The sequence below is a fragment of the Oncorhynchus masou genome, chromosome 9 (assembly GCF_036934945.1).
Source record: "Oncorhynchus masou masou isolate Uvic2021 chromosome 9, UVic_Omas_1.1, whole genome shotgun sequence".
Classification (NCBI taxonomy): Eukaryota; Metazoa; Chordata; class Actinopteri; order Salmoniformes; family Salmonidae; genus Oncorhynchus; species Oncorhynchus masou.
This window is the reverse complement of record NC_088220.1, coordinates 49,104,613-49,123,024: the sequence shown is the minus strand read 5'-3', so window position 1 is coordinate 49,123,024 and position 18,412 is coordinate 49,104,613. Positions and strand designations below refer to the sequence as shown.

The 18,412-nt window shown below is 44.6% G+C and overlaps 1 pseudogene; it reads right to left on the bottom strand.

The window, feature by feature from the left end:
* LOC135546104 (rho GTPase-activating protein 35-like) overlaps window positions 1-17,560 on the bottom strand; it is a 62,946-nt pseudogene extending 45,386 nt beyond the window's left edge.
* Between the last annotated feature and the right edge of the window lie 852 nt (window positions 17,561-18,412).

The window sequence follows — 18,412 nt, the reverse complement described above, 5'->3', positions numbered from 1 at the left end:
AGGCTTTAGCCTTAACCTTACCCTGCAAGAGTACATACGACAAGATCGATTACCAAACTATCTGTAAAAGAATGTACAGCGCTAGCTATATACAGTGCCTTGCGAAAGTATTCGGCCCCCTTGAACTTTGCGACCTTTTGCCACATTTCAGGCTACAAACATAAAGATATAAAACTGTATTTTTTTGTGAAGAATCAACAACAAGTGGGACACAATCATGAAGTGGAACGACATTTATTGGATATTTCAAACTTTTTTAACAAATCAAAAACTGAAAAATTGGGCGTGCAAAATTATTCAGCCCCTTTACTTTCTGTGCAGCAAACTCTCTCCAGAAGTTCAGTGAGGATCTCTGAATGATCAAATGTTGACCTAAATGACTAATGATGATAAATACAATCCACCTGTGTGTAATCAAGTCTCCGTATAAATGCACCTGCACTGTGATAGTCTCAGAGGTCCGTTAAAAGCGCAGAGAGCATCATGAAGAACAAGGAACACACCAGGCAGGTCCGAGATACTGTTGTGAAGAAGTTTAAAGCCGGATTTGGATACAAAAAGATTTCCCAAGCTTTAAACATCCCAAGGAGCACTGTGCAAGCGATAATATTGAAATGGAAGGAGTATCAGACCACTGCAAATCTACCAAGACCTGGCCGTCCCTCTAAACTTTCAGCACATACAAGGAGAAGACTGATCAGAGATGCAGCCAAGAGGCCCATGATCACTCTGGATGAACTGCAGAGATCTACAGCTGAGGTGGGAGACTGTCCATAGGACAACAATCAGTCGTATATTGCACATCTGGCCTTTATGGAAGAGTGGCAAGAAGAAAGCCATTTCTTAAAGATATCCATAAAAAGAGTAATTTAAAGTTTGCCACAAGCCACCTGGGAGACACACCAAACATGTGGAAGAAGGTGCTCTGGTCAGATGAAACCAAAATTGAACGTTTTGGCAACAATGCAAAACGTTATGTTTGGCGTAAAAGCAACACAGCTCAGCACCCTGAACACACCATACCCACTGTCAAACATGGTGGTGGCAGCATCATGGTTTGGGCCTGCTTTTCTTCAGCAGGGACAGGGAAGATGGTTAAAATTGATGGGAAGATGGATGGAGCCAAATACAGGACCATTCTGGAAGAAAACCTGATGGAGTCTGCAAAAGACCTGAGACTGGGACGGAGATTTGTCTTCCAACAAGACAATGATCCAAAACACAAAGCAAAATCTACAATGGAATGGTTCAAAAATAAACATATCCAGGTGTTAGAATGTCAAAGTACAGACCTGAATCCAATTGAGAATCTGTGGAAAGAACTGAAAACTGCTGGTCACAAATGCTCTCCATCCAACCTCACTGAGCTCGAGCTGTTTTGCAAGGAGGAATGGGAAAAAATTTCAGTCTCTCGATGTGCAAAACTGATAGACATACCCCAAACGACTTACAGCTGTAATCGCAGCAAAAGGTGGCACTACAAAGTATTAACTTAGGGGGGCTGAATAATTTTGCACGCCCAATTTTTCAGTTTTTGATTTGTTAAAGTTTGAAATATCCAATAAATGTTGTTCCACTTCATGATTGTGTCCCACTTGTTGTTGATTCGTCACAAAAAAATACAGTTTCATATCTTTATGTTTGAAGCCTGAAATATGGCAAAAGGTCGCAAAGTTCAAGGGGGCCGAATACTTTCGCAAGGCACTGTACTATCCAGATTCAGTTTGTCCAGCCACCGACAGTGTTCCAGTGCCGCCTGAGGCCCTCGCTGTGTGTCTAGTGGGCGTGTCCTGCCACACACTCACCGCTAGCCCCTGGCTGAAGGGAATAGGTTAGGGTCTACATTCCATCTACCTCCGACCCAGAAATACATGCAGGGGGAGCGGGGGGGGGGGGGCTAGGTCAGAGGCCTGGGTCATGTGAGCTGTTCTCCTTCCCTCGGGGATGAGGTTGGGACTAGGCCTGGAAAGGCGCACCAGTTCTCCCATAATCAGAAGCACAGCAACGATAGGGACCGGTGCCACAGTGGCCACCTGGCAGTGAAGTTTACCAACACGCGTGTCTGAGGGCAGCTGGGGGGGGGAGACTTAACTAGCCACAGGATCCAAGCATTCCAATGGTTCATAAACAGGGCGTTAGCCAGAGACTGTCAACAAGGCTTGACTTTGAGCCGGCGTCTATTGGGTCTTCTCAGGCCTGTCAAATAACCCATAGCCCTGAGAACCAACCGCCATGAGAACTAAGACAATGTTAGCCTAAGCCTATGTATGCAAGGCATACATTTTATGAGCTGTGCCTGATTTGTTAAGGGGGGGAGAGACTTCACTGTGCACATTGAGTTATTCCAATATTTCACACACAAAAGTCTCTCGCAGTGGTTTCTGAGAAAGAGCTGCCGCTATTTTCATATATCAGGGGACCGGGGGTTGTCACTGACAATGCCATATTTCATAAAATAATCATAACCTCTGTGATGGTGATGATGACAGAGAGCTGTAGCAGAGGTAAACCCCCCTTACTGAGAATGATGCCTTCTCTGGGCCCCATCTCTCGCTCTCTCCCACAGCCTGCTCTAATGCACTGCTAACAGCCAAACTGCTCCACATCCATCCGTCTTCTACCCACGTTCCCTTCTCTCGCTCTCCCGCTCGTCCTCAATCTCTATCTTTAACTTGAACTCAGTCGTCCCCTCCATACATCTCTCTCATCCTTCTCATCGTATCCCCTCCTCTCTCTCCCTCCTCTCCCGCTCTCTTTCACAGGAGGCCTGCCCTCCATTAGTGAGGGCACAGGGGAGGAGAACTCTCACACGGACACCACTTCCTGCCTAGGCGAGGTTCTCTCACAGAAGAACGGATGGAGGGAAGGAGGGAGGGGGTGTGGAAAGAAGGGAGATGCATCTGCATGGTCACGGATTCTCTCCACACACGCACTGTAATACATTAATACAGTGACGCAAGCACTAATAAATTAAAAACAGATTAGCCTCTTTCACTAATGCAATGAATCCCTCTTCCATTTACCAACAGGAAGTGTATACACACACACACACACATTCTTTCACTAATGCAGTGTACACACGCAAACAAACCAGACTACTTTTCAAAATATAGCACACACAAAATTGTTCCTAGTAAACAAACGTGTAACACTAAAACTCGGCACAAGTCATGTATTCACTAATTCCAGAGGTCACCATTGTCATGATATTATCTTAACAGGCACAGTCATACACACACTTGACGCCGATGTCATTGCAGTACACACACACACCTCACAGGGGCAGTAAACCAGGCAGGATGGTCAGACCGCGGGTGGGACAACACAAACTGTGGATTACCAGGGACTATAAGATCTTGACATTTCCTTTATCGCAGCATGTATTCGTACGATGCTCTGCTCACGTAGCATCAAGCCAGAGATCTGCTGCCCAAATCCCCTTAGGATGCTCTGTCAAATCACTGGATCACACACACACACACACACACACACACACACACACACACACACACACACACACACACACACACACACACACACACACACACACACACACACACACACACACACAAAACCTCTGTAACGCTTTAACGCTCCTTAATAAAACAGGCCTGTAGTACATCAAATCCTGGCAGGGTTCTCTGTGGAGCTCTCCGCAGTGGCTTTTCTCCCAGCTCGCAGCTTGTTTACCAGCAGAGTACTGTGTGACCTTCGCCAGGCCAAAGTCCAGCCGCTATTTCATTGGGTTTTACCCTGCCATGCCCTGTCACACAAGACACCACACTGAGGTAATGTCCTTTTCCTCCCTGCCTGGGGCATGAGAGACAGAGTTGGTGTTAGGGCAGGCCACTGTGTTCTTATGTAGCAAGAGATGGAAGGAGGGGGAAAGCAGAAGGGGGGGGGGGCATGGAGGAGAATATTGCTTTGTTTTAGAGCAGGAGATAATATAGGAAAGAGCCCTAGAGAGAAAAAGATAGTTTGGTTAAATATGTAGGGAAACGTAGAGAGGAGGACGAGGGGGAGAGAATGACTGTTGCACAGCAGGAGGGAGAGTGGGAGGGATAGAGGAAAAGGAAGGTGTCGTAGATTGGAAAGATGGAGCAACCATTGTTTGGTTAACACAGAGAGAAGCAGAGAGCAGGGCTGGGCGAAATGGCTTCAAACTCATATCGCCATTTTTGCAAACTTACGGGTGTTTCACGAGAGATCGATTTGTGTTATGGTCTCTCTAAATAAGCGTTGTTGTATAATTAAAAAGGTCAAATCCACCGCATTTCAAAAAAAGTCAACATTAATCTATTGAATTCAGAGCTTGTGTAATTATACCTAGGCTGAATGTATTTCCACAACCTTAAGACCCAGTAATAATTTAATTATTTTATCAAAATACTTGCTTTTTTTTGCAATAATCACTGACCTGGCTTTCAGGTATGCCTTTAAAAATGACATTTTTGTTACACGTGTAACCAGAACCATGTATCATGCTCATTCACTAATAATGTAGCAGGCGTTATAGAACATTAACACAATCTCTCCAGCACAAGCCAACGTGCTAGTGAGTCGCCAGCTAATATTTACATTTCAACCAACTTGGATCTAGGTATAATTTCACAATCTCTGAATTCGGTGAACAAGGCAAAACCGTTGACTAGTAATGAACACACCCTTCTGTCCGTCTCCAACTGTTTGAACAGGGTGCTAGCCTGTCCATTTTGTTCAGATGTTGAAATCAAGTGGCCTATCTTTATTTCTCAGAATGAGAATGAGTTGCCAATTCCATCATTATTTTATGCTTATTGCACATTTCTTAAACGGACTAAACAGCAAGTACAACAAACTTTGTTTGACTAAAATGCCGCTAGCGAAACGTGGTACTGTAATGCGCGCACAACAAACTGAGCCTTCATTTTTCAGAGTCAATGTTCATTGGAACATCTGTTTTTAGTAGTATCTGCTCTGCTTGAAATTTGAGGAGTTGAAACATAACCTTTCTAATCATACCCTGTTTAACTTCTCCTCTATTACAGTCAAATAATGTCTCCATCTGTTTCGGTGTCCGTATGACCGATCTTGTTGGAACAAACCTCAAATGCAAATAGCGAGTTGAAATTGGGGAAAATGGGAAGGTGCACAGCACAGAAAGGAGCGAACGAGACCAAAAAGACAAGTGGACAAACGCTCAATAACTAAAAATACAAAAAAAATATTGGATTCTGCAATACAGGCATCTGGAATATCGAACAAAAGAAAATTCTAATGAATCGAATTCATTCGATAAACAAATACATATCATTAATGGCCCAGCTCTAGCAGAGAGGGAGGGAGATGGTTAAGAGCCTACTAGAGAAAGAGGGGGAAATGAGGGAGAGGCTGAGCAGATCAAGATGGTGTCACCGAGTTTAACCCTTCCAAAGCGTCATGAGGCCTCTCTGACAACACAAGCCAAATGAACGTGCCAGGAACATGCACGGTGACAGCTATTAATCCCACCCAGATGACACGTTCCACACTGATGAGGCCTTCCCTCTCCGGCCACACACCGCGCCGGAGTCAAGGAGTGCCAGGGCGAAAGTGTTGGCTTAGCCACGAGGCGACTCCCTACATGGACAGCCCGACAACCTTCAGCTGACATTATCCCACTGCATACCGCGCCTGCTAAAAAAATGCTACCCACCGTCCTCTGGGTCAGTGTGCGTTTAAAACACAGTGTTCCTATTCACTCAAATTTGCCCGTGCCGACATGGTAAGAGAAGTTTGAGCCACAACAACGTCAACAGCTGCAAGACATCAGCAGGTCAGAGAGACACGACGCTCTGTTCTCCGGGATAAAGAGTTATTTGTATGCCCTCGCTCTCTCCGAGCAGAGCTGCGTGTCTCCCTGACTAACCCTACAACCCCAGTCCCTGTCAGACGAGCAGGGAGGCTGAGCTGGCATTAGCACATCGGATCTCACTCTGGAGTAAAGGGGTTGTCAGCAAAACGCGGTGTGAAGAGACACCGTATACAGCCACCGTCCCAGCCAAACTCAATACAGAGTGGAAACAAACCCTGCACTACACAGACAGATGAGTAATAATAAACACGGGCATGCATCTTTCACTCACCCAGCCACATAAAACAAACATGTAGAAAGGACACACACACAGAGAGAGAGAGAGAGAGACAGAGAGAACTGTAAATATCCCAGCATCCCCCTCCTCCTTTGGGGTAGCTATATCTCCTCATCCAGATGCCAGTCACCCACATGATTGTCAGAGCTTTGCAGGCTAATTGCTCGTGTAATTGGTCTGACAACACAGGTGTTGTAACTTTATACCCCCCCCCCCTCCCCTATTCACTGAGGCTCTGCTTACATCAGAACCACTGTTAAAATGCTGACAACAGACATGCTGATCCACATCTAAATGCTAGCCCAAACTATTAGCAGCAGAGATGTCGAACTGAACCAGAGTCGGGGCTAATGAGAGCTGTCAGGGGCATTTCCCAGCCGGTTCTAGGAAAGAAAGCTGCTGAAATATTATGATTAGCTTCCTGCCAGAGTGACTTGTATTGCTCGACAGTTTTCACAGAGTGCCCATTCATATTCCCCACAGTACACGCACAGCTGCTATCTAGGTTAGGAGTCTTACTCAGTAGTAATCTGCCTGGACCTGCAACCTACAACCTTTCGTGGGAACCAAACAGGTGTTGTGAAGTCCTGGGGGAGGCTTTAAAGAGTAACACCAATGAGAAAGCTCTGTACCCAATAACTATAGCTAGGGGACAGATGGCCTTCACGCGCAGATTCACACATACACTCATGGCACACCATATGCTCCAGCAAAGATACCCGAGATTCACACTTGCTCACACACAAGCCCCCACATTAAACTATCATGCCCTCTACTTAAAACGAGAGCGTTTTAGATAGCGTTTCATCAAGAGAAACATTCATGCACTACTGAATCCCGAGACCAGGGGTGAAAGTAAGGCGGTACCGCGTCCCGGCAAAAGAGATAGGCTCATGTTTTACTGGTACGGCATACCATCACAATAATTCAAACGAAAATATCAAGAAAACCGGAGGATATTACAACATTATTTACCATGACCGTGTGTCAGAGGCATGAAAAATTTGAGAATGGACTTGAAAACGTGTGGTATAACCTACGCTCCAAACAATGCGATGCGGTTTCGTGGAGAACACTTATGTTTTGCAAAGGCATAGATGAGTGGCTGACAAAGAGACTCGCGCCGACAGCAGTTGAGGCATTTATTCGGGCCTTATGACAATCTGCAAATATCATGACACTTTTTGGTGTTTTGTGTCTCTTTCCATTCACCACTGTTTGGAGGCTTGAAGGTAGGAAGTGGATGAACGTGCGCTGCTAGCCTGGTAAAGGAGCCCTTTGAAGTGACTGTTTGAGAATCAGATAAATGTCAAAACAGGTTGTGTTTATGCCACAATAAAAGGTAATGCATTTTAAATAGTAAAATGACAAAATCTTTGACTAGGCCCACAGAGGTGCTATTGAATTAATAGGGATTCTAAATATTCCCCCCCAATTTTTTAACTCTTGTTTAGGCCCCATGGCTGGCCCACCCATTAGACCGACGCCTAGGGCGCCATTTTCCGAGCTAAACTGACTACGAAGCATCTCCAGCAGCACCTCACATTCATTTAGCCCCGAGAACAATCATAACTCCTGTCACCCAGTGGCATGAGGGCTATTTAGGTGAGTGCTGATGTGTCGCACCATGATAAGCAATGCCCACTTCGCCAAAGGCAGTGGAGCAAAATATTTACATTGTCCATTCCCAGCACGCTGTCGGAGAGACGCAGCGCTCCGCCAACACTCCATCAAAATCATTTTAAAATAAATGGTGGTCTACAGTAGAAATAGTAGGTCGCCTGTGTTTTTTTTCTGAAGACCATAGACCAAAATGTACCACAGACATAATACCTAACGTTATATTTCTACAAATATAAAGCTATATTTTTTTTAAGTGTCCAGATAATATAAAAGGCTGCTATAACAATGCTTAACTCTGTTGCCTTATTCTAGAAACAAGCTTTAAAATGACCACACATGACGTGACTGGTCAACATGGGGATATATTGATTCTTCTCTACAATCCTTCTGAAGCTGAGCTGCGGCCTTCAATATTAGACAAAACATTTACTTTGCTATTCTGTCCCTATTAATTGAGATTCTCTTTTCAAGAAAGTGAAAATGTTTCAAAGAAGACAGCTTCTTGGGAAGCACTTCTGGATGCATAGCCAGCAGTTGAGGCTGAAAATGTATCTGGGTCGATCGAGCCTCTGTTCGGGAGAAAAGGTAACTTTTGAAAGTGCCATGCTTAGATTCATAAGGATGTATACAGCAACTGTTTCGTTGCAAACAAGAAACTCTGGTTTGACATTGGAGAAATATGTTAAGAATGACTTTCTCTGTCCATTCTTCCACAAAACTCATTTTCATTATCCACCTTTCTTTTGAGACTTCTCTGGATAGAAAGCTGTTTTTCATCAAATCAACTATTCTAGTTTAGTGGGGAGGCATTTTTTTTGTCTCGCCTAGGACGGCAAAGCGCCTCTGTAAATACTGCCACCCTAGGTTGCATTTGCTTTTTGGTAGGCAGTCATTGTAAATAAGCATTTGTTCTTAACTGAATTGCCTAGTTAAATATAAAAAAATAAAATAAAAAGTTTACAGGACAGTGCCGTACCTGGAAGAAATGTAATCTACCCCTGCCTTTGAACATCATTGCACACAGAAGACACACATGCACACAGAAGACACACATGCACACAGAGGACAGGAATGCTAAATATCCTAAACAGAAACGGAAGGTGAAGGAACGGAATTTTAGACGTTGGGAATTACATATTACCTCATTCATGACACTTCAAAGAGGGAGGCTATAAATAAGGTAGGGTAGGTAGCCCGTCATTTAGAAGTGGGGTTCAGGATTGATCAATTACCTGTACACATGGTAACTCTTAACGTGTCCCTTCTAGTATAATTGTTCTTTACCCAGTTGCGTATCCTAAACTGAACGTATCCTAACTGAAAAGAGGAAGTGCGTCATCTTTGTCAAACTCGCCAGACCCTCAACGATCTTGCCATGGTAGGTCAATTTCTGTTACAAATTGACCTTATCGGCAGAGACCTATTTAGATACATGTATACTGTGAGATCCCGTGTTAAATTGATTCCAGTCTCAAAATAGATTATTATTGGAGTTTGATTCATTCACAAATATTCAGCTGTTTTAACTCAAGACGTGGTGTCTTGTGTGTGTGGTCTAGGAGAGGACACTCAGAGGCTGTATCCAAGAGGCAGAAATGATCATGGTCCAACGTGTTCACTAGAGGTGGTGCTTAAGAGATCATGAGTGGCTACAATTGAATTGTTAGTCTGGTTCAATTGCATGGTTACACAGGGTGTGATTGTGATTACAGGTGTGTGGGGGGGCTTTGGACACTGAGCCTTGCGTTTCAACTAGACAGCGAGCTCTTCCAACAAATCGTGACACTTGTGAAATGGAATACAATCAAACTCCGGGAGCTCCAAGATCTTCTTGCCTGACAAAACATGACTTATTCGGGATGTGTACGTTCCCGTTGCAGTTTAATTTGTTAGCTGTAGCTTATTATTCAATTATTATTCATTTAATCACATCAATATTTATATTAATATTGTTTGTTGTTTACTATTTCAGGTCAGCGACATGTACAGTGGGGAGAACAAGTATTTGATACACTGCCGATTTTGCAGGTTTTCCTACTTACAAAGCATGTAGAGGTCTGTAATTTTTATCGCAACTGTGAGAGACGGAATCTAAAACAAAAATCCAGAAAATCACATTGTATGATTTTTAAGTAATTCATTTGCATTTTATTGCATGACATAAGTATTTGATCACCTACCAACCAGTAAGAATTCTGGCGCTCACAGGCCTGTTAGTTTTTCTTTAACCTCTTACACCTATGGTGGCGCTATTTCATTTTTGGAAGAAAAACGTTCCCGTTTTAAACAAGATATTTTGTCACAAAAAGATGCTCGACTATGCATATAATTGCTACTGTTCGAAAGAAAACACTCTGACGTGTCCAGAAATACAAATATCTTCTCTGTGCGTGCCCTTTAACGTGAGCTTCAGGCAAAACCCAAGATGACTTGGCATCCAGGAAATGACAAGGATTTTTGAGGCTCTGTCTTTCATGATCTCCTTATATGGCTGTGAACGCAAGAGGAATGAGTCTGCCCTTTCTGTCGTTTCCCCAAGGTGTCTGCAGCATTGTGACGTATTTGTAGGCAGATCATTGGAAGATTGACCATAAGAGACCACATTTACCACGTGTCCGCCCGGTGTCCTGCGCCGAAATTGGTGCGCAAAAGTCACCTGCCAGTATTTTTCCATGGGGCACAGAGAGAGAAGCAAGCTTCCACGAACTGCATGTCAATGAAGAGATATGTGAAAAAACACCTTGAGGATTGATTCCAAACAACGTTTACCATGTTTCGGTCGATATTATGTAGTTAATCTGGAAAAAGTTTCACGTTGTAGGTGACTGCATTTTCGGTTCGTTTCGGTAGCCAGGCGTAATGTAGAAAACGGAACGATTTCTCCTACACACAGACGCTTTCAGGAAACACTGCGCATCTGGTATGTGGCTGGGAGTCTCCTCATTGAAAACATCAGAAGCTCTTCAAAGGTAAATGATTTTATTTATTTGGTTATCTGGCTTTTGTGAAAATGTTGCGTGCTACATGCTACACAAAATGCTATGCTAGCTTAGCATACTCTTACACAAATTAGTCAATTTCTATGGTTCAAAAGCATATTTTGAAAATCTGAGATGACAGTGTTGTTAAGAAAAGGCTAGGCTTGAGAGCAAACGCATTATTTTAATTTTATTTGCGATTTTCAGAAATCGTTAACGTTGCGTTATGCTAATGAGCCTGAGGCTTAGTCACAATCCCGGATCCGGGATGGGGAGTTTCAAGAGTTAAGAAGCCCTCCTGTTCTCCACTCATTACCTGTATTAACTGCACCTGTTTGAACTCGTTACCTATATAAAAAGACACCTGTCCACACACTCAATCAAACAGACTCCAACCTCTCCACAATGGCCAAAACCAGAGAGAGTGTAAGGACATCAGGGATACAATTGTAGACTTCCACAAGGCTGGGATGGGCTACAGGACAATAGGCAAGCAGCTTGGTGAGAAGGCAACAACTGTTGGCGCAATTATTAGAAAATGGAGGAGGGTTAAAGATGATGGTTAATCACCCTCGGTCTGGGGCTCCATGCAAGATCTCAACTCGTGGGGCATCAATGATCATGAGGAAGGTGAGGGATCAGCCCAGAACTACACCGGAGGACCTGGTCAATGACCTGAAAAGAGCTGGGACCACTGTCTCAAAGAAAACCATTAGTAGCACACTATGCCGTCATGGATTAAAATCATGCAGCGCACGCAAGGACCCCCTGCTCATGCCAGCGCATGTCCAGGCCCATCTGAAGTTTGCCAATGACCATCTGGATGATCCAGAGGAGGAATGGGAGAAGGTCATGTGGTCTGATGAGACAAAAATAGAGCTTTTTGGTCTAAACTCCACTCGCCATGTTTGGAGGAAGAAGGATGAGTACAACCCCAAGAACACCATCCCAACCGTGAAGCATGGAGGTGGAAACATCATTCTTTGGGGATGCTTTTCTGTAAAGGGGACATGATGACTGCACAGTATTGAGGGGAGGATGGATGGGGCCATGTATCGCGAGATCTTGGCCAACAACCTCCTTCCCTCAGTAAGAGCATTGAAGATGGGTCGTGGCTGGGTCTTCCAGCATGACAACGACCCGAAACACACAGCCAGGGCCACTAAGGAGTGGCTCCGTAAGAAGCATCTCAAGTTCCTGGAGTGGCCTAGCCAGTCTCCAGACCTGAACCCAATAGAAAATCTTTGGAGGGAGCTTAAAGTCCACATTGCCCAGCACCAGTCCCGAAACCTGAAGGATCTGGAGAAGGTCTGTATGGAGGAGTCGGCCAATATCCCTGCTGTAGTGTGTGCAAACCTGGTCAAGAACTACAGGAAACGTATGATCTCAGTAATTGCATACAAAGGTTTCTGTACCAAATATTAAGTTCTGCTTTTCTGATGTATCAAATATTTATGTCATGCAATAAAATGCAAATGAATTACTTAAATATCATACAATGTGATTTTCTGGATTTTTGTTTTAGATTCCGTCTCTCACAGTTGAAGTGTACCTATGATAGAAATTATAGACTTCTACATGCTTTGTAAGTAGGAAAACCTGCAAAATCGGCAGTGTATCAAATACTTGTTCTCCCCACTGTATCTGTGTCAAAACCTTCCAATTAGATATATGGTTAAGAACTACTTCAAAACAGCTTGAAGACTTTCTTTCACTTGAGGTAAAATGTAGGTTGCATTTTTTGTCAATTGTGTTTAAATAAACAATTGAGATGGGTGGAGTAGGCCTAAACCTATGGTGCATTATGGATTATTTTCACCTCAAAACATACTTATTTGGGGTTTTCTCTTTCAGCATTTCAGCTCGTGGTAATGAGAGGTCGTGAGTGCTGAAAATGGGAGCATCCTGGGGGATTTTTTACAAGAAAATCTAAAATTCAACAACAAAAGAAACACGTGTGAGAGCAGCATAAAATGTGTAATTTTGTTGAAGATATACAATTTACAGTGGCATAATTCATATGTTTGTTATTTCTCCGGGTTGCAAATAATTGCCATGTAAGCTATAATATTTCAATAAAGAGACAAAACACACCTTATATTAGTGGAAATTGTGTGGTGTGATGCACCGTGCTGCCTCCCATCAAAAATAATAGTGCACGTGAGTGCACACACAGGAGGTCCCGCACCGGGAAGAAGTTAAAATCTACTTTCACCACTGCCGGAGACCAATTAAAACAGAATATGGAGGATATGGGGGGAGATAGATACAGAGAGAGAAGAGAGATAGAGGGGGACAGGGAGCGATTAATAAGAGGGGAAAAGTACAGTAGAACATGTTGCTGGTACATGTGACAACACTGCCAGGTGCTAGCAAACATATAGGGGGGTGTGTGTGTGTGTTTTCATATCAATGAGCTATGGGCGTCAACATGGTCGCCTGGACAACTGCCACCCCGCGTTACCTTTTGCTGTCAATGGAACAGGAAGCAATAGATGCACCATTTCCACTCCAACCTCGACTCCACACAGGACTAATAGAGCCTGCTGATGGAGTAATGCAGCTGGTCCACAACACAGAGCTTTTAAAAGCTTTCTGACACACAGCCAGGGCAGGCCCAATACATGACGTACCGGACACAGGATACAGGGAGGACGACGCCGGGGGGAAAAAGAGAGCAAGAGGAGATGCATAAAGAAAGTCGGCAAAACACAGAGGGAGACAAAATGAGGAGGAGGAAGACAACGTGAGGAGGAGAGAAAGGGAGCATGGGAGGATGAGGGTTAACACTTAGCATTTGTGCTTGGCTAATGGCACCCAGGGCTACTTAGGGCTCATGCAATACAAAAGCCTCAACGTGGAGGAAAAACTCTGAACCAGGGACAGGTGTAACCGCTCTCGCACCCTCTCCTTCTGATGAATAACACAGCAGAGGCAGTGGGGGCGGGGACCTCACAGACAGAGAAGAGAGGGACCCACGCCCTAAATCACTGCGCTGCCGAAAGATACACACCATGCACAGAAAGAGAGGAATGAGGGGGAAAAGAGAAAGTATTTACAGAGAGCAGCCAAAGAAGGCGATGAGTCACTCTGCAGTGAGTAAAGCAAATGACACAATTGAAAACACCTGAACCTGCAATAGTGTCAATTAGACATAATTACTTTTTACTTGTTGCCACAGAAACCAACTCTTGGTGCAAAGGCAGATGGCTGCAGATGCTCACCCCCCCTCCTCCTCTTGCTCTCTCGTTTCCCCTCTCCCCAGTGTGATTCATGTAGGAGGAACTAAAAAGGCAAACTGATAAACAGTTTAATAACCCCTCGCTACAGTGGCATCCTCTTCTCAGTTCTGTAAAACACACGAGACCTGCAATTGGCTAAGCTTGAAACCCAGAATGAGGTCCTATGTGTGTTTCTCCTGCAGCCTAACTCGCTCTCCAGTATATGTGTGTGCGCGCGCACGTTTATTTTGTGGTCTGACTCCCCTCCAGTGTGAGCAGATACGGGAGGAAGCTGACGGGCCCAGGGGCAGACAGCAGTCCAGAGGTTGGAGGGTTACGCTTGCTCATCCATTTTAAATGAGCCTCCAGACAAGAGGAGGAGCACGGCCATTAGAGCCCCTGCCCTGCTTCCTGCCTTCTCCTCCTGCCGGTCCAGGGCTGAAGTTGACTTAGATCTGTCCACTGCCCAGCTGACCCAGCCCCTACCCACAACACACTCAGAGGAATGTTGCTCGCTGGGGGTTAAGGGTCATCTCTGATGTGGAGTTGGGTGACGGTGTTATGGGAGGCTCTCACTGTTATGGACCAGTAGGCAGCGTACATGTCAGGGACCCACACTACTAACACTAGCCTGGGTGCCACCAGACTGTTTCTGCTCTCTTGCCAACTCCTTATGAAATTGTCACGCCGTGTTTGGCTTGCGAATTATAATGGAGTCGGCAAAAACACAAACAGATCTGAGACCGGGCTATACGAACATCTCGTGTGAATTGTACAATTAGCAGGAACAAAATCAAAGATCACCTCTATCCTCTCCCCTCCCCTCATGACCATGACAGTTGGAGGCCACCAGCTCCCGTGAAACAGTTCTACATTGCCTGTGCAAAAACCACACTCCTCTGCCAAGGGGTGCTATGGAGCAGAAGAGGTAGGGGCGTTAACCTGTTGATGCTCTGGGGGCGCTATTTCATTTTTGGATGAAAAACGTTCCCGTTTTAAACAAGATATTTTGTTACAAAAAGATGCTCAACTATGCATATAATTGATAGCTTTCGAAAGAAAACACTCTGACGTGTCCAGAACTACCAAGATATTTTCTGTGCGTGCCCTAGAACGTGAGCTTCAGGCAAAACCAAGATGAGACGGCATCCAGGAAATGAGCAGGATTTTTGAGGCTCTGTTTTCCATTGTCTCCTTATATGGCTGTGAATGCGAGAGGAATGAGCCTGCCCTTTCTGTCGTTTCCCCAAGGTGTCTGCAGCATTGTGACGTATTTGTAGGCAGATCATTGGAAGATTGACCATAAGAGACCACATTTACCAGGTGTCCGCCCGGTGTCCTGCGCCGAAATTGGTGCGCAAAAGACAGCTGCCAGTATTTTTCCATGGGATACAGAGAGGAAAGCAAGCTTCCACGAACTGCATATCAATGAAGAGATATGTGAAAAAACACCTTGAGGATTGATTCCAAACAACGTTTGCCATGTTTCGGCCGATATTATGTAGTTAATCCGGAAAAGTTTTACGTTGTAGGTGACTGAATTTTCGGTTCGTTTCGGTAGCCAGACGCAATGTAGAAAACGGAACGATTTCTCCTACACACAGACGCTTTCAGGAAAAACTGCGCATTTGGTATGTAACTGAGTCTCCTCATTGAAAACATCAGAAGCTCTTCAAAGGTAAATGATTTTATTTATTTGGTTATCTGGTTTTTGTGAAAATGTTGCGTGCTAAATGCTACTCAAAATGCTATGCTAGCTTTGCATACTCTTACACAAATTAGTCAATTTCTATGGTTCAAAAGCATATTTTGAAAATCTGAGATGACAGTGTTGTTAAGAAAAGGCTAAGCTTGAGAGCAGACGCATTATTTTCATTTTATTTGCGATTTTCAGAAATCGTTAACGTTGCGTTATGCTAATGAGCCTGAGGCTTTAGTCACGATCCCGGATCCGGGATGGGGAGTTCCAAGAGGTTAAACCAGTGAAGCGCAGAGAGCACCCACCACCACCCAGCCAAGAAGGCTCAGTCTGGCCTGTCCTCAAGGCCAGTCTCAGAGGACAGAAGTGGGGGGGACGGCGTGAAAAACATTATTTTACAGCTGCCTTGATTGTGTTGATCTGTGTGGTTTAGAACCCCACCCGTTGAATTTGTTTGCTTAGAGGCAGCATGCAGATGCCAACCCCCCTCCTTCTCCTTCTCCCCTCAAACCCCAGTGTGTGCCTCATGACTGGCACTGCTGCTCCCCCTACCTCATTTACCAGGGTTCTCGCCTTGAATTACTGGCCAATTAAGCAGAGCCTACAAGCCCTATGACATCAAAAGGCTTCTGGAATGGAAAATAAATGTTGTCGTTGGATGGCCGAGGAGGTTTTTACTATCCTGTACTCGACTAACCAAACAAACACAGATATAACCGCATCCTCCGCAGCCAGTAATGGAAGACCACACAGTTACTCACTCCATCCTCGAAGTGACGTCACCTTAGTTAGAGCACACCTCTAACACAAACATCTGGGGTCTCCACCAATAAGCGCTCTAATCCAGGGGCTCAGATATAGGAGACGCCGGGCTGTCAAAAACCACCTCACGCACACCCTCCAACTGCCTGCCATTGTCTAGTTCTCTCCATCAATGAGCCCTGGCTAAGGTCATTATTGTGATTGTCATGTGGTGGGAAATAAGGATTACGCTGCGGTTGTCTGCTCCGCGGCAGGGGACTTTAAGGCTCTCCCTCTCTCCTGTCTCCATGGGGATTCGAGAACAGAGGGAGGGGGGGGGGTTGGGCTGAAGAGTCAACAACTTCTGGATTTTTTGAGATACGGAGCACTTGCACGTATTTTCCTTAAGACTTGACAGGCACACTGACCAAACGACCTTGAGCGGGTTCATTCATAGCGCCGGCTGTAGGAGGGGGAAGAAAACAAGCAAACGTGATAAAATCTCAGAGGGGAAAAAAGGTCCGGATAGAAACAAATAAACAAATTAAACCTTCGCTCCCACTGCACTCTGGAGACGAAATGCTATGAATGAGAGAAGAGGAAAGGAGGAAAGAAGGTTTTCAAAGAAACTGGGTGAAAGACAAAAAAAAGTGGTGAGAGGCCAACTGGAAGTCTTCTCTAGAGACCAAAAACCAGCTAATACACCGAACATCAGTGAAATGTTCTCATATGCCATCTCAAATGTTCCTAGAATTTTCCAACTATGTTTTACTGGCTATGGTAAATGGTGTGGTAACCAGCAGTGAGGCTGGCCAATGTCCCAGGAGGGCCACTCCTCTCGTGTGGAGTTCTCCAAGGGAGCCACTTAGCCTGAGAAAAACAACTAGAAACAAGAGAGAAGTGAAAGAGCCAAGCTCAATAAAACCAAACATTTTGACAAAAAAAAAAAAAAAAACATATACAGTGGGCAAAAAAGTATTTAGTCAGCCACCAATTGTGCAAGTTCTCCCACTTAAAAAGATGAGGCCTGTAATTTTCATCATAGGTACACTTCAACTATGACATGCAAAATGGAGCAAACAAATCCAGAAAAATCACAAAAAAAGGGGGTACAGCCTCACCTCCAGGCCAGGCACGAAACCGGGAAGCTCTGCCCTCTGTCCCAAAGTTCCTACTCCAATAGGCAGATCATATGGGGTTAGCTAAGGAAGGTCAAAATACGCAGTATTTTTAAAAATGCATTTATTAAATAACACGCTGCTGGCTTTATTCTTCATTAGACTGTAGTGTTTTCAGAGAACATGGGCATCTTACCATGAACAAAGCATCTACCTGATGAACACGGATTTTCAGTTAAGGCTTGCAAAAAAACAACAACAGCCAAAGCATTTGAAGCCAGCACTGTATGTGTTCAATCAAGCCCTTATCCCCAGGGGCATGCGAACAGTCTACCAGAGTATGTACACACGCAGTGGTTAAATTGGGATTTGGGAGGTGGGGGGAGAAAGTTCTGGTGATAAAAAAGGCCATTCTACTCCAAAATGAATGAAAATAAAATGATGCGGAGATCTAAAATATAAATTCCCCCTTCGGAAATGAGCCCAATTACATATTGGTCCATATTATCAGGTGTGCTATTCGGCAATAAGCATTATCACCTGATGTAGGCCATCTGATGCAGCATAGCAGCCAATAAATAAATAGGCTGAGGGTTGGTTACCCCTCACAAACATTAGGCTCTTGCTGTTAGTTTAACATATTGATGACATGAATGTCGCCACTTTATTTTTCTGGCACTCAGCCAACCAAGGATCATGTACTGTGAATATAATGTAGGCCTACCTGTTACACTTGACCCTTGTTACATTAACCCCCCCCCAAAAAAACAGAGAAAATCTGGAAGTCTCCAGTGAGCTCCGATAATGGCATGAGGCCCCTGGAACTGGCCTGTGAACATTGGGACCAGTGTTGAGTGTTGAGAAACATTCCTTCCGTAGGCTGATCCAGGGTGAGCTACATAGAAGAGGGAGACTACTCTCT